Source organism: Silurus aristotelis (genome assembly GCF_946808225.1).
Source record: "Silurus aristotelis genome assembly, chromosome: 18".
Lineage (NCBI taxonomy): Eukaryota > Metazoa > Chordata > Actinopteri > Siluriformes > Siluridae > Silurus > Silurus aristotelis.
Window position 1 is genome coordinate 9,085,933 of NC_139591.1, and position 11,878 is coordinate 9,097,810.

Below are 11,878 nucleotides of genomic sequence, written 5' to 3' on the forward strand. Positions count from 1 at the left end.
AATGTGTGCCATGCAGTGGTGTTTAGTTCTTTTTTGTTCAGTATTTCAGGACATGCAATCAGTACATATACTTTATCTTGTTACTTCGTGTAATGAATTAAAAGAAAAGAAAAAAACATGAATGCCACATACAAACATCTTGGATTTTGCACACGCAAGTTGTGAATAAAAATTCAGGTCAACTCTAGGAGTTCAATCATGCAAATCAAATGCATGGAACTGATGGATATTTATAAGATTTTACATTTAATAGATTTAATAGGGAGCAATATGATACTGCTGTGGAACGTTTTTGTGAGATCGTGTTCTGTGTGTGAGGGCTACACAGTTTGTCAGAAAGCTCAGACTTGTGACAAATGGTGCGAGTCCTCAGAAAGTAGAAAGCGTCTCAAATTGTATTGGGTTGCCATCTGTTTTGTCACCAAATCCTTTCTGAATTCAGACTGAATCACATGTAAGTGTATGAGGCACACTTATACTGGGGCAGAGCCTTTTCTTGGGCAAAGTTACTATATGCAAGCCAAGGCTATACTTTTTAGCCTTTTATTAGCTGTACCGTATACTTTTGAGCGAATGTCCTTTTTTTATGTGCTCATATTGTACTATCCCTTTCTGCAAAGTTTCCCACATACTGTCATACCTTGTGACAAATTAATTGATTGTTTGATTGTTTTCTAGAACATAATATCCACAAGCAGACTTGATATATGGTTTGCATGGGCTAGAGTGGAAGATCTTGAATGATCTGCTCTGACCTCAATCCTTTGGAATAAGGGCTCTTCATCCTACTCCAGTACCTGATTTTACTCATGCCACTGTGGTTATATGAGTACAAATCTAAATAGCCATAATCCAAAATCTAGTTGAAAATATACCCAGGAGAGTGGAGTTTAATATAACAGCAAATGGGGACTACATGTGGAACTGGATGTTCAAAAAGCACATACACACCTTATAGTCAGGTCTCTACAAACTTTTTTCCATACAGTGTATCACAAAGTGTTCATTCAGCTAATTTCCCAATTCCCTGTGGGATGATACCCCATAAAGTTACAGTTTAAGTAGTTCTGCAATGAGGCTGCTTTAAAAATCTGCACCTTGACCATTGTTGTGTACGGTACTGAAGTCTGATTATTATTCTTTAAATTGAAATTCAGACAGCTGTCTCAGCAGATTTCAATAAGATGCATCTCAGACAGCACCATTCATTCATTCATTCATTTTCTCCCGCTTATCCGCTTTTTTAATTCGGGTCAGCTGCTAGATGGTGAAGTGAAGCCACAAAAAGAAGATTGTGACGAAAAGCCTTAACCGCTGGAGCCACCACTCCCCGCAGACAGCACCATATACTCATATATCATGCACTATACAATACCTAAAATTATTTTTTTCCCTTTGCTTGGTATCCAGCAAGTCATGCATTCCCCATTCATCTCTAGCTTTTTAGTTTTAGAAGAAACTACAGATTTTTGTATAAGAAATTGACATCCCAGCATTCTGTAATGCATTGTTCTGCACCTGTAATCTGTCCAACTGTTTAACTGCAATGTCTTCAAAACATCTTTCCTTTTATTTTATTTGTAAAAAAATTTATTTTTATAGATAAAAAAAATGAGTCACTTTAGAGGTGACAGGAAGTTAATAATGTGTTTATGATCTAAACGGTTGTACACTCTGCATTAACGCAGCTGCACTTGTTTCTTTATACATCATTTTGACAGCATCAAAAAGAAAGAATACTGTTCATTAGTTTGTGTTGACTCATAAATCTTATGATTAATCTGTTGTGACTGAACATTTCAACAGAGAGCTTCCTGAAATGCTATCATTGCTCAGTTACTTCAGTTTCATTCAATTAAATGATTCCTCCCTGACTTGGCTCACAGACTGGGATAACAGGTCTCTGTTCAGTGGGTCCTCGCCAATGCTGGAAGGTATTTTAAAATCAAATGAATAGTAAACCAGCTTTGTTTACAAGCATCCAAATACTCCACAAGGCATTAACCGATTATCTATCTATAGTGTAAATGGCATATCATCCAGTGGCCGGCAGACACTACACTTCAGTGCCATGAATTCAAGTATACAGGCTGCTTTCTTCTCTTATCCAAGAAGCTAAGACCCTATCTTTTCTGTAACTAAGTCAGATTTTTAATTAAAAATGTAAGCATGAGTTTACCGCTAAAATAAAATGAAACAATATAAGCATAGTCTGTTCAAAGAACTTATGAACAAAATAAAAGTATTTGAAAAATTCAGTTAAAAAAGAGAGGCACAATTTAGCTTCTTCAGAGAAATTAATGCAGTTCACATTCTGTGTTATGTAAAGGAGGTTTGCACTTCTTGAACATCACATTGGCTTTTGCTGATTCTACTGCCGTTACTTATAAGCACATTATGAACAAAGACCTTGGCGTCACCAAAACATATCCACAGTCTGTCAACACTAAAGTCTAAACTAAGTCTTGCTTTGTTGTTTGGTTTAAATGTTGTTTAGATTAGCTGCTCACCTCTCACCTTTACTCTTTGAAATAACTTACTGACTTCTGCTGCTGAATGTTGCAAGACAATTTTGTCTTCCTTGTTATTCCTTATCAATGTAATGGGTTTTTCAGTAGGATTGGTGTGAACAGCTTTCCTACAAGGGCATTTTCTAGCAGCGTTTTGAATGTGGCCAACTTGAAAGTCAGTAGGAGTGAGACAGAGTACATGTCTGTGAATGAGATGGAGGGCAGTGAAGTGCTGCAGTTACAGGAAGGAGAGGTGGTAAAGGTGGATGAATTCAAGTATCTGGGGTCAACTGTGCAAAGTAATGAAGAGTGTGTTAGAGAAGTGAAGAAAAGAGTGCAGGCAGGGTGGAGTGGGTGGAGAAGAGTGGCAGGAGTGATTTGTGATAGAAGAGTATCTGCAAAAGTAAAAGAGAAAGTTTATAGGACTGTGGTGAATCCTGCGATTTTGTATGGATTAGAGGCAGTGGCATTGAGTATAAGACAGAAGGTGGAGCTGGAGGTAGCAGAGCTGAAGATGTTGAGGTTTTCTTTGGGATTGACAACGATGGACAGGATTAGAAATGAGCTTATTATTATATTCAGCAACTAATACTGACCTTCATTGACAGAGGCATGAACAAGCTGCAGATTATATAGTAGTGTTAAAAGGCTATTTACAAAACTTTGTATTTCTTTATACTGTATATAATTGTTATACAATTATTTCCTCAAGTTTGTTTATTGTTCACCCTTCTACCCTTTCCCTGGATGTGAGTTTACATGTTACTTGTAAAAGAAGTGAACTGTATGTCCTAAAGTCAACTGGTCTGTCTGTTTGTTTAGACCTCCTTTGATATGGCCTGGTCTAAAACATCTATGTAGTTCTGTGTATGTGTAGAATGCTCTAAATAAATAGAATTAAATGATATTTCCTTTGCTGGATTGTTTGTGCTTTGGCTTCTTGCATATTATTTTCAAGAAACCTTTTATTTGAAGGGTTAGTGCTGCTTTACTGCCTCTGTTCAGCAGACTAGTAGGGCATGAGCTTTAATTTAACATTTAACATTTTAACATTTAACATTTAGTTGTACTTTTCCACCAGCAGGTAGGGTTAAAAGAAGTAGAAATAACAAGCATGTACATGTGCGATTTTTTTAATGTAAAAGCATGTCCATTCACTAAAGTGCTACTAAAGTATGTCAGTTAAGGTTGTTATTGGGTCTTGCAGAGGATTTAGGCCTTAACAGAAATTCTGTGATAAATCGTCACATACTGTCAATAAATTGGGACAAAATGAAAATTGCTCACTAAATAATTATTTTTAGTCATTAGTGTATTTCCTGATTATGTTCATGATCATTGTAAAACACATTGCATTGTTATAATGTCAATGATCACATATTGGAAATACTTTTCATAGAATACAGTGGTACCTTGACCTACAAGTGCATTAATGTACGAGTTTTCCGAGGTACGAGCAGTCACTCGGTCGATTTTTTGCTTTGTTATTCGAGCAATAAATTGAGGTACGAGCTTGAGATGCAGCTGCTAGATGGTGAAGTGAAGCCACAAAAAGAAGATTGTGACGAAAACTAAGATAAGCAAAGAAGAAAGAGTAAAAAATTTAACATTTAGGAATACGTAGTGTACAGTAGTGTTAGTAAAAAAACAAGTTTTACCTCCTCCGCCGCTTATCACCTCTTAGTGCTGTGTGTGATCTCTACAATAGTGAAAAATGTACATACACATAGAAAGCTTGTTCAGGTAACACCTTGTTTATTGATATTTACTATCTTCTAAAGTAAAAACAATTCTTTCACCTCTTGGTCATTGTATTTTGCCAAGAGTCTTCAAATTCTATCTCTGGATAATGAATAATGAATAATGTTCCTCACGAACAGAATCTCCAATTAAGTTTAATTTAATCTCATCTTGTAAAACAGGAAAGCTGTAACATAGAGATTTTAAAGTATGTTATATGATTTATTGTAAGCACCCTAAATGTCAAATGAACACATCCTCTAGTTTGTTTAGTCTCATTTTATTGTCTTTCAGCTGCTCTGGTGAGAAATACAATTGAACAATGTGGATCAATGCTTTTTTTTCTGTTTACACTGCACTCTGTCACTGAGCACAGGGATTTTGAAGTAAAAGCCAATAAAGTAATGGAGGTCTACTGGAAGAAGAAAAAAATATGATCTGGTTGTTGTTTTGATTAAAGTGAATATGTTTTTTATAAGTAACTTTGTCCCTGATGAGCAAGCCGGTGGCGACTGTGGCAAGAAAAAACTCCCCGAGATGGCATATGGAAGAAACCTTGAGAGGAACCAGACTCAAGAGGAAACCCATCCTCATTTGGGTTACACCGAATGTCCATTTATAGCAGACATACGATGTTGCGGGGTACAGTGATGATGATCAGAAGCGAAAAGAAGTCCAGAGTCAATGTAGCAGACTGTGGGCATTAGCTACAGTCCAATCCATCCTCAAAATGCCCGTTCTTACTCCAGAATTTATTGGAACTACCCAAGGTATTGATGAGAAACCGTCCCAAGCTGCACAGAGTGGCCTCCAATCGAAGAGAACACTATCCAGAGGCAGGCCTGGACGAAGTGGGAAGATCCACGGAGGAGGGAGGGGCAGGAACAGTGGTCACCTCAGGAGCATGTTTAATTCGACCGAGGAAGAGAGAGAGAGAGAGAGAGAGAGAGAGAGAGAGAGAGAGAGGGAGAGAGAGAGAGAGAGAGAGAGAGAGAGAGAGAGAGAGAGAGAGAGGTGACAGGAAGAGAAGGATATGGATTATTATGTGTCTTTATTGTTGTATGAAAGTTAATGTCACTGTGCAGTTTGGACTCCGGCAAGACTCGCTATGGCAGCATAACTAAAAGGGAGAACCAGAAGGTAACACAGATGGATCTCTGGAAAAAGAGACGACCCACCACACCACTGTCAACAAACCTGAGCGAACACGTGAGAGTAAGGGGACGACAGCATACAAATATCCCAGTTCACCAAACACTCTATATCCATATTCCCTCCAAATCTGCCTTCTATATTTTATATTGGTAACAATAGAATAAACTTGGGGAGCCTTTATTATTTTAAAACCAAATTTGGATACGTCTATGATTAGGTTGATTTTTTATTTTTATTTTACCTGTCTCCATACCCCCCTGTCCTCTACATCTACCTCTTTCAAACCATCTACCTGCATATCTTCCTTTAACACATCCATAAATCTCCTTCTTGGCCTTTCTTTTTTTTTTCCTTAACCTGACAGCATTCTCCTAATGATATACCCCATGTTTCTCCTCTGCACATATCCAAACCATCTTAATCGCACCTCTCCCTCACCTTGTCTCCAAAACGTCTCACATGCGCTGTCCCTCTATTAAACTAATTTTTAATCTTGTCCATCGTCGTCACTCCCAACAAAAACCTCAACATTTTCAGTTCTGCTACCTCCAGCTCCACCTCCTGTCTTTTAGGCAATGCCACTGTCTCTAAAACATACAACATAGCAGGCCTCACCACAGTCCTATAAACTTTCCCTTTCACTCTCGCAGATACCCTTCTATCACAAATCACTCCTGCCACTCTTCTCCACCCACTCCACCCTGCCTGCACTCTTTTCTTCACTTCTCTAACACACTCTCCATTACTTTGCACTGTTGACCCTAGGTAATTAAACTCATCCACCTTCACCACCCCTTTTCCCTGCAACCACATCACTCCACTGCCCTCCCTTATATTTACACACATGTACTCTGTCTCACTCATACTGACTTTCATTCCCCTTCTCTCCAGCACGTACCTCCATGTCTCCAGGCTCATCTCAACCTGCTCCCTACTATCACCACAAATCACAATATCATCCGCAAACATCATAGTCCATGGTTTGCTCTCGTCCATTAACCTGTCATTTTACCACTGCAAACATAAAAGGGCTCAGAGCCGATCATTGATGCAGTCCCACCTCCACCTTGAACCAGTCTGCACCAGTCCTGCACCACCCTCACATACTTCTCTGTCACACCTGACATCCTCATACAATACCACAACTCCTCTTTTGGTACCCTGTCATTTGCTTTCTCTAGATTCAATTATTAGGCTGACCATTATTTATAAAAAAGCACAGAACACCACATTTGTATACGCAGGACAAACCGGAAGAGGCATGGCATTTCTTGATAGAACACAGATGCAAATATGATGACACAGTTGGAAAAGTCTTACATGTTTCATAATGCCAATATTTATGCAGTAAAACACACAAACATCTTCTGTGGTAGACATGAGCCTATATCACATACCATTTATTTGGTGATTACTTACCCTATGTCTTCACCTCTAATACTAACACATGTCTATGCCACTGAAGTACCTCATGCTTGGATAGCAACTTCCTTCCCTCTCCTGCATACTGTTTGAGAGACCGTCATTCGATTTCAATAGATATAATTCCTATCATTACGTCTTTGTTGCAATTCTACCTCCACCCTATCCTTGCTTGCTACCTATTTACTTCATTGTTTCATTTTTTTCTCCCCACATTGAATTTATTGCTTGCATTTTGCTTTGCATCATATAACAGCCATGGCTGATTGACAGACATATTTAAAATAATCTTTGATAAGCAACTCTAAAGGCTAATGTTTACATGTTTAAAAGAGCTATCAAAGCATTTGCATAGAGAACATGTTTAGAGTTAATTGCCTCTGATTCTGGTTTGCATAGTTCATGCTAAAGTTAAATAGAGGCTCTTTTCTTTGTACACTTAAAGATAAATGCAATCCTCCAAGATTAAGGCACACTGCAGTGATAAGTTTTACATCACAGATCGATAGCTAAACCACATTAGTAATTAAATGTATTTGCACGTACATTTCATGCCTAATTGTATTTGCCATTGGATTTAGCTTGACAGAATTTTTTTCCACCTATGGTTGTACAGACTAATAGTCACCTAGGTAAGTAATAAATTCACAGATGCCGCTGTGAGGAGCTGATAACTAGTAAGTCTGTGGAGGCAAGTAGACAGACAGAAAGTTGCAGGCAACATAGTAAAGAAAACAAGCTAAATGTACTTTGTTAGTCAAAAAATTTATTAGGCAAGATGAAGCCTATCCTAGAGTCAGCTGCAGAAGATCACAAAAAAGGTTGGAATTATAATTTTTTTTAAATAATTTTCTTTAGAGCATCAGAGCAGAATATGCCAGTTCAAGTTTGCATTAAAAAGCATAGAAATGTAATATGTAGCAAGGGTACAGTATCTGTTAGAAAAAAAAAAGGACAGATTCATGTCAGGGTAAGGAAGGTACAACCTACATGCTGATAGACTGTTTGTGAACCATTTTGAATTTCCTATATTTTCTGCACTATTTTGTCAAGTCAAGTCAAGTCTAGTCAATTTCTATAGCTCTTTTCACTTCAGACATTGTCTCAAAGCAGCTTTACAGAAATCAACAGTTAAGGTGAATGGTGTGCATTTATCCCTGATGAGCAAGCCATGGCGACTGTGGCAAGGAAAAACTCCCTTAGAAGTCATGAGGAAGAAACCTTGAGAGGAACCAGACTCAAAAGGGGATCCCATCCTCATTTGGGTGACCCCAAGAGTGTAATTATTTTCTTTAAACAATACAGACATTTTTGTCCTGAAATGTAATCAGAACTTCATATATGTACTAATACAAAACAAGGCTTTCTCGTGTATTGTTTTCTTACTGCATTATCCACACTCCCCAAATTCTCCTGTAGAATTTATAGGTCCATCGAAGGCAAAAATTTCTTAGACTCCCAGGCAGCAAAGCAGCTCTTAATCATTATACTGCCACCACTTCACAGTTGGGATGAAGTTCTTATGTTGGAATGCATTTGTTGATTTTCACAAAAAAAAAAGAAAAAAACACTTTTGGTTTCACAGTCCACAGGAAATTCTTCAAATAGGCTTTTGGCTTGTCCATGTGGGCTTGTGTAAACTTCAAATAGGAAATATTTTCTTTTAGAAAAGTAATGACTTCCTTATTAGAGTAATGTTTTAAACACTAGTGCATGCTGGAACATAGACATTACTTAATGCGAGAATGGCTTGTAGATTCTGGTCTTTGGAGTGATTTGGAGTGGCTGACTAATTTTTGGGAAAGTAACAAGTAGTGAATTTCCTTTATTTGTATACTATTGGCCTCACAATGGAAGCCAAACTCTTTGGAAATGGTTTGAAACTATGGAAATGGTTTTTGGGGTCGTCAAGTATCTTCTTTGATAGAGACTTGTCAAATAAAAATGTGTGTTTAACAACATATGGTGATAGTGAAAATCCTTTAGTTTATGTTCATGAAGCATGGCAGAGCCTGGTAAACTCACAGCTGATTGATATTCTCTTGGAATTTGGAAAATTCTCTTTGATCCTCTTTATCTAGTTTTAGGATGTACATGAAGATTTTATTTGATTTGACATTTTATGTCAAATTCCTGCAGACATTTATAAAACAACAAGCATGTCCACTACACTACACTAGTGCAAATGAATGATATTAATATTAATAATAAAAATGTAATTTTATATTTACTTCGCTTATAGGTGTAGTACATTATTTAAATGTTCAAACTTCTTCTTCTTCTTTCGGGTTCTCCCATTAGGGGTCGCCAGAGCGGATCATCCGCCTCCATACCCCCCTGTCCTCTACATCTGCCTTTTTCACACCCACTACCTGCATGTCTCCTTCACCACAACCATTAACCAATATAACTCATGTCCCTCCTCTGCACATGTCCAAACCATCTCAATCTCGCCTCCCTCACCTTGTCACCAAAACGTCCTACATGCACTGTCCCTTTAATAAACTAATATCTAATCTTGTCCATCCTCGTCACTCCCAACAAAAACCTTAACATCTTCAGCTCTTCTACCTCCAGCTCCACCTCCGACTCAGTGCCACTGTCTCTAATCCATACAACATCGCAGGTCTCACCACAGTCCTATAAACTTTCCCTTTCATTCTTGCAGATACCCTTTTATCACAAATCACTCCTGTCACTCTTCTCCACCCACTCCACCCTGCCTGCACTCTTTTCTTCACTTCTCTAACACACTCTCCATGACTTTGCACTGTTGACCCCAGGTACCTGAACTCCACCACCTTCTCCACCTCTTCTACCTGCAACCGCACCACTCCACTCTCATTTACGCACATGTACTTTGTCTTACTTCTACTGACCTTCATTCCTCTTCTCTCCAGCACGTACCTCCACCTCTCCAGGCACTTCTCAACCTGCTCTCTACTCACATCACAAATCACAATATCATCCGCAAACATCATAGTCCAGGGAGACTCCTGTCTGACTTCGTCCATCAACCTTTCCATTACCACTGCAAACAGGAAAGGGCTCAGGGCCGATCCTTGATGCAGTCCAACCTTCACCTTAAACCAGTCTGTCGTTCCTACTGCACACTTCACTGCTGTCACACTGTCCTCATACATGTCCGGCACCACCCTCACATACTTCTCTGACATACACAATGCAATTCCTTCTGCCTTCTCTATACTTCTCCATCAACATCCTTAAAGCAAATAAGGCATCTGTGGTGCTCTTCCTCGGTATGAAACCATACTGTTGCTCACAGATGGTCACCTCTTCTCTTAGCCTGGCTTCCACTACTCTTTCCCATAAGTTCATGGTGTGACTGATCAACTTAATTCCCCTGTAGTTACTGCAGGTCTGCACATCTCCCTTATTCTTAAAGATCGGTACCAGCACACTCCTTCTCCATTCCTCAGGCATCTTCTCACCTTCCAGAATCTTGTTGAACAATCCTTTAAAAAACTCCACTGCCATCTCTCCTAAACATCTCCATGCTTTTACTGGTATGTCATCTGGTCCAACCGACTTTCCACTCTTTATCATCTTAATCGCTGCTCTCACTTCCTCCTTACTAATCCTATCCACTTCCTGTTTGCTAACTCTACATCATCCAACCTTCTCTTTCTCTCATTTTCCTCGTTCATCAGCTGCTCAAAATACTCCCTCTACACTTTCCTCACTAGTCAACACATTTCCATCTCGATCCTTTATTGCTCTAACTTGCAGTACATCCTTCCCAGCTCGGTCCCTCTGCCTGGCCAATCGGTACAAATCCTTTTCTCCTTCCTTAGTGTTCAACCTCTCATACAGCTTCTCATATGCCTTTTCCTTGGCTTTCGCCACATCCCTTTTTACCTGCTGCTGCATCACCTTGTACTTTCTTTTCTCATTACTCTGTTGATCCCACTTCTGTTTTATAAAATATTTTATAGCTTAGCCTTTCATTTTTAAACAACAGTAAACAACAAAAAATATATATTCTTTTGTTAACCACCCATATGGTCAATATAATCCGGTACTTACAGTGGGTTACAACTAAATATCCTCTTTTTAGTGTTCAATATGAACTTAAACTAAATATATATCAGACTAAATTCTTTACAATTTCCAATACTATAAGACATCACTGTGGGATTAAATAGGGTCTGAATACAATGTAGATCAATATCACCCTTTGCACATGTAGATTTTTCCGCCTGCACGCTCAGGAAGAAAATTGTGGCCTGATTATAACCTGTCTCCTCGCTTTGTGCTCCCCCGCAGAATTGTTTTCTTGACTTCAGAACAGTAATTAATTTGCCAATTTTGGTAGAGAAGCAAATAAAAGGAAATGCAATCTTAGCAGAAGCAAACTGTTTTGCCCTGAAATGAGTTTGGCTTTTAAGCTGTTGTGCTTTTGTATTAGAAGTGGACACATACTGAGTGACAGCACATTTTAATTAAAGGATTCTCTGCAGAACAAACTGGGACACATTCATGACATTTACTCCTACCAAAATTAGTAAGTTTGTTTTAAATGAGTGACACTGAACTTTATTTAAACCAAAGAAATTGTAGCAGATATTCATAGGCAATTAATTCATGTATATAGGTATCTGTAGTTACCAAATTTTTATTAAAGGTGCACAAATTTCTGCTCCTGATGCTCAGTTTTGGTCTTCAATTGTCCAAAATACATGCCTTTTAAATCATCAGTGCTCAGGAAATTTCCAGTAGTTATCCTCCTAGCAAAAATCTCTATCACCGAAGGGTAAATGTGATCATTAATTAAATGCCCTGTCTCTTTTATCATGGTCTGATTGCTTCGTCTTAGCACTTCATATTAAGCAGCCACCTGAAGCAATGAAAGAAATCCTCCAATCTGCCTCCTGTGTGTTTTTTTTTTCTTTATTTTTGTATTCCTAAGATGTCCTGACCTGGTTTAAATCCGTTTAGATGAAAATGTCACCGCAGTGTGATGGTGCTTTTCAGAGCTGCAGGCTGGTTTTAATTTTACACTTCATGTCACAGTATTGGGGCCTCTGCTG